At 36.5% G+C, this 5,931-nt stretch overlaps 1 pseudogene; it reads left to right on the forward strand.

Annotated features, from left to right (window-relative positions):
- Window positions 1–3,761: 3,761 nt before the first annotated feature.
- On the forward strand, window positions 3,762–4,659 carry LOC114208273 (protein SGT1 homolog pseudogene; annotated as a pseudogene).
- The last annotated feature ends 1,272 nt before the right edge of the window (window positions 4,660–5,931 follow it).

A 5,931-nucleotide genomic window follows, 5' to 3' on the forward strand; every position in this document is an offset into this window, starting at 1 on the left:
CAAAAAAGAGATTTGAGAAACAGGTCTGCCTAATGTTTAATTTCAAGTTGTTCTCTATATTGCTCTGGTAGGTAATCCCCACCTCCCACTCTGATTGCACCAGAATTTCACTCCAGTCTGCTAGACACATGTAAATAGGTAACTTTGAGTGGTTGCTATTTGGGTGTGTGTGAAAGGGTTAGGGCACTGTCCAAACAGGATGGGGTGAAGAGGGGAGGAAAATCAAAATAATAAGCAAAGGCAGAACAGTGATATAAAATTCAGTAAAGTAACCCGTGCCAGAGGCAGTTGGCAGAAATATAAGCGCTGCCCTCTTCTCATTCCAAATCTGTAACGTACCTGAGATGAGAGGTTTGGTTGGCTTTACTTAAGGGACAAGGTGGCCTTACAACTGTGAGAGGCTTTTCTTGCATCCAGGGGCTGACTTTTGCATCGCTATGTGATCTGTATGGAGGAAGGATCTCTGCTTCTGGGAATGCCACGATTATGCATGTATGTGTACTGATAGCCACAGGAGATCAAAAAGGAACACAAGGAGAAAGGTAGAAGAAAGAAGGGAAAGAACAACAGAGGGAGGAAAAGACATGTCAAAGTTCTCCTGTGCTTTTAAAATTGATCATGAACCTGCCGGCGATGCTCTTCTCTCCTCCTTTTCTTCCCTTTTTACTTTCTCTTCTTTTTTCTCTTCCTTCATTCCCTCCTTCTCCATGCCCTTCTGCTCTCATTTTCTTCTTTGCAATAAAAGAGAGCAGATTGAGAGGTAAAGGTGGCATGTAAGAATTTGGGAAGAAGGTAGCTCTCCATTGGCAGTTGCTGCTTCTCTTGGGTTTTACTTAGATGGCACAAGGAAATAACTGTGTGAGTGCCCATAGGAGTCTCTGCATACGAAATGGATGAAGGATATTTGCCAAAATTTGGAGATGGAGGCCAAACATGGGCTCAGCACCAAAGAGTAGATCAGGATGTGGGGAAGAAAGGGGTAAGAGGGAGGAAAGGGCTGAGTAAAGTCCATAGGGATCTGGCATTGGCTTTCAGAGACAAGCTGTATTGGGCAACCAGAGCACGATAAGGAAATTGCTGGAAACTGGGAGTATTCTTGTGCCTTCTCGGGGACCTCATCCCTGACTCTCAGACCATCTCCCTGTCATTTTGACTCGCAAAAGATTCCTTTTTAGTATGCATTATAATTATAATCAATTTATTAGTTGTTCCTTCCCTACTAGTTTGTAATCTTCATGAAAGTAGGGATTATAAAGTGTCTGGACATAACATCATCATCGTCATCCACTAAACATTCCCACCTAGTATAATGTGTGGCACATGATAAAAATGTATTGAATATTTGCTGGAGGAAGAAATGAATGGACAGAGGCTCAGGAGGAAAGCATAGATTGAAGAGGTCAATGAATTGGATTGGGTCTTCCAAAGCAGATGTTCTCATCTAAGGGCTTTATACAGTCAAGTACTTGACTTTGTATAGTATTTATATGCCTTCAAAGGATGTTCAAAGTGGAAAAAGGATTTGTTTAGCAAAATTAATTCAAATATTTACTAACATAAACAGATTTGAAAAGTAATCCAATTTTAGCAAAAGAATTTTATATTTTTTTGATTTTACAATTTATTTATAATTCTTTGTGACACCTGCTGTGGTGAGTCAGCCATTTTATAGAAATTGTTTTGGTGAATTCTGGCCCTGAATTTTAGATTGCGATTTTCATACAACTCATGATTGAATTAGCTAGGTTTGATTTCACAATTCATTAGTTGTTTTGTTTAATAGATAAAGTATGTAAATTTATTTATGTTAGAGACAGGATTCCACCCTTCCCTCCTTTTGGGAATGCTTTTATTTTATTTGCAATCATTCTCTGGCAAATTTCTTTAATAAGCTCTTTTTTTTTTTTCCCCAGTACAGAATATAAAGTTTAGCGCCTCTAACAAATTATTCCAGTGAATGCTGACATAAACCATATTGTAGAGATGCCGTCAGTAGTAATGAAAGGTGTATTCTTTTCAGCAATTATAAGATTTCCGGCTTCTTAAAAGAGGAAGGAGTGGTAATCCAAGTTGAGACTTGCACATAGCTATATTGTGATGACTCAATATCATGATTGAAATCAAAGCATACGATTTTTTTTATAGCATCAATTCTTGAAATGGAAATACCATGAGAATCATGGTTGTTCAGTTGTACATAAGACCCATATTTAAATGTATAAGTTACATTTATAATTTTCCTTCATTGCTTCTGAAATTTTCTCTGGAGCTCACATTTTCAAAAAAATTGCAGTACAAAAATTAAAGATTTTAATTACTCTAAGTGTTTTGAAATTGCTTACATATGAATGATTTTAGTTTGTTTAGGTTTAATATAACCTCAGCCATCTGTTACAAAAGAGTACTTTCTGCCATTCCCTGCGGATTGATACAAATTTATTGTATAGGAGGCTAAGGACTCTTCCCAAAATCTCTTTCACGTCACAGTTTAGGCTAAGTTGAGTCAAATAATTATAAGCAAAACTGGACATATCTCACTATTCCAAGGATTCCAGTGATTCCTTTATGTGTGTGCTACAAATTCTCACTGGAGCTAATGGTGATCACTGGGACTTTAGGTAAAATTTGAGATGGCAAATTATTTTCTTATAGAATTCAATTAAATTTTATTGTTGAAATAATTCAAACCTACAGAAAAATTTAAAAAATAATGTAACAAACACAGAGTACACAATTTGGATTTAACAGATGTTATTTTCCTTAAGTTCATGTTTCCGTAAGTTCACACCTTATTTTTATTTGAAAGCAATGATACATTAAAGATCCCCACAAAACCTCATCCTTGTAATCCTTTCCTCTTTTGCCTCCTCAAAGGTAGCCAGGTAACCTCTCTTCTGCAGTTAGTTATATCCCCACATGGGTTTTTGGCTTTTTACTACACATGGAATAGATTCATAAACAATATGCAAAATTGTATTGTGTACTTTAAAAAATATTTATTTGAGAGACTGCATGAGTGGGGGGAGGGGCAGAAGGAGAGGGTGCGGTGAGCACTAGCCCAATGTGGGGTTCAGTTTCACCACCCTGAGCTTATGACCTGAGGTGAAACCAAGAATTGAACACTCAACCAACTGAGCCCCCCAGGTGCCCCTGTATTGTGTACTTTTAAAACTCTACATAAATGAGATCATACTGTGTGCATCCTACTGCAACTTCATTTTTCTCATGTAAGCTTATGTTTTGGAGATATTAATGCATGCAGATTTAGTTCACACTTCTTACCAGTTGTATCACATTTTATAGGAATAAACTGCAATTTATCCATTTCCTTATGATGAATATTTGGGCATTTCCACATTTTTTCAGTTGTAAACAATATTTCAGGGAATGGTCATTGTATTTGTCTCCTTTGAGCAGTTGTATGGGAATTTCCTTAAGACAGATTTCTGGAAATGAAATTCATGACTCATAGGGCAAGTGCAACTTTAACTTTTTTGGATATTTCTACATAATTCTCTAAAGTTGTTGTATAAATTTTATGCTTTCAGATCAACATTAAGGTTTATTTTCCCCCATATCCTCACCAACATGTGGATGTTATCCATCTTAAATATTTATCAGCCTGGAAAGGGTGAAACATTAACCCCTCTTTATTTCATTTCCCTGTATAAAATATCTGGTTAAGATTTGTTACTAGGAGAGGGCGGTGTAGCTCATAACCTCGGAGGTAGCAGCTCTAACAGCAACAGCGATTTTTAGGGATGGCGGCAGCTGCAGCAGGACCTGCAACAGTCCAAAAGTTTTTCCAGAGCTTCTCAGATGCTCTGATCGAGGAGGACCCCCAGGCGGCGTTAGAGGGGCTGACTAAGGCTTTGGAACAGAAACCAGATGATGCTCAATATTATTGTCAAAGAGCTTATTGTCACATTCTTCTTGGGAATTACTGTGATGCTGTTGCTGATGCAAAGAAATCTCTTGAATGCAATCCCAATAATTCCACTGCTATGCTGAGAAAAGGGATATGTGAATACCATGAAAATAACTCTGCCGCTGCTTTAGAAACTTTTATAGGAGGACAGAAATTAGATAGTACAGATCCTGATTTCACTGTCTGGATTAAAAGGTGTCAAGAGGCCCAGAATGGATCACAGTCTGAGGTGTGTGCATCCCAGAGGACTCATCAGTCAAAAATCAAGTATGACTGGTATCAAACAGAATCTCAAGTAATCATTACATTTACGATCAAGAATGTTCAGAAGAATAATGTAAATGTGGAATTTTCAGAAAAAGAGTTGTCTGCTTTGGTGAAACTTCCTTCTGGAGAGGATTATAATTTGCAGCTGAGACTTCTTCATCCTATAATCCCAGAACAGAGAACATTTAAAGTACTTTCAACAAAGATTGAAATTAAAATGGAGAAGACAGAGCTGTGAGATGGGAAAAGCTAGAGGGGCAAGGAGATGTGCCTAAACCCCAGATGTAAAGAACTTATATCCATCATCATCTCATTATACAAGAAATTGGGATACATTGATGGAGTCTGGTGGTACAGTTTTGAGTACCAACTGGTCTGATGTAGGTAAAAGGAAAGTTGAAATCAATCCTCCTGATGATATGGAATGGAAAAAGTACTAAATAAATTAATTTGCTATCACTGTATTGCATATAAAAAAATTGTTACTAGGAGAGCAGAAGATAAGGTTACTCCCCTTTATTTCCTTTAGGATCTCAGGTGGAAGGAATTTCATTTATTATATTCCTAGGTTCATGATACAAAATCATAATTAGTCCATGCATGATCATATTTTTATTTGCCTGTTTATTTGTAAATAATGTTATGGACATCCCTGAACTTTTAAACATCTCTCTTTGCCTCCTATGGCCCTGAATTTTAAGGTGTTATCATTTCCTTGCTTTTTAGGAATTGTGCATTCGTGTGTGTGTTTGCTTTAGCTTTTTGAACTTCTTGAAGAAAGTATCATGTTGAATGATTTTGGAGACTTTATATTACTTAACATTATGTAAGATCATCCATGATGTTGCATGCAGTTATAGTTTCTTCCTTCTCACACTCCATTGTGTGAATAAAACATAATTTAAAAAATATTCTCCAGCAGAGGGAATTTGCATTGTTTGTAATGTTTTGCTTTCTGATTTTTCTTGTGGACATCTCATAGCGCACATATGTGAGCAATGCTCTTAGCAAAACTGCTATGAGTAGAATTGCTGGGTTGTAGGGTATGCAAGTTGCCAACTGTACTAATCTTTGAAAGTTTTTGTAAGACTCACCTGTAAAACCATCCTGATCTGTGTTACTCTCAAGCTTTTGCAACTCTCCAATTTCCTTCATAGTTACAGTGCCATTCAGACATTTCATGTCTTCACAGGTTAGTTTCATTAGGCTAATTTTCCCTAATAATTTGTCACCTAGGTTTTCATTACATTTGAATAAAGTTGTTGATAATATTCACTTACTACCTTTCTAATTTCAGTTGCATTATTGGTATCCTGTCTCCTTTATCATTCATATTATTTATGTATTCCCTGTCTCCTCTTATCCCTCAGTATTACCAGAGGTTCTCTTTTATGTTGTCACCTTTCAAAGATCTGACTTACAGTTTATGGAACGTCTCTATTTCATCTTTCTAATGATTTCCTTTACTTTCTTTGGGCTTACTGTTTGCTTCTAATTTTTTGTTAGACTTTTACTCTTCAATTTTTTGGTCTTCTTTTCTAACCTGAGCAGTTAAGGCTGTATATTCTCCTCAGTGAGGCCTTAATCAATGGCCCTAAATTTAAATATAGCATTTTGATTTTTATTAATCTCCACAAAATTTTAAATTTCTTGCCATTTATTTTGTGACCAATGAGTTCCTTAATGGGCATTTTATTTTTCCTATGCACAACTCCTTACTTAACTGTGTTGTGGTC

Source organism: Eumetopias jubatus, unplaced genomic scaffold, assembly GCF_037043125.1.
Source record: "Eumetopias jubatus isolate StellerSeaLion01/CBP00866 unplaced genomic scaffold, mEumJub1_p1.0 scaffold_2, whole genome shotgun sequence".
In the NCBI taxonomy this organism is placed as follows: domain Eukaryota; kingdom Metazoa; phylum Chordata; class Mammalia; order Carnivora; family Otariidae; genus Eumetopias; species Eumetopias jubatus.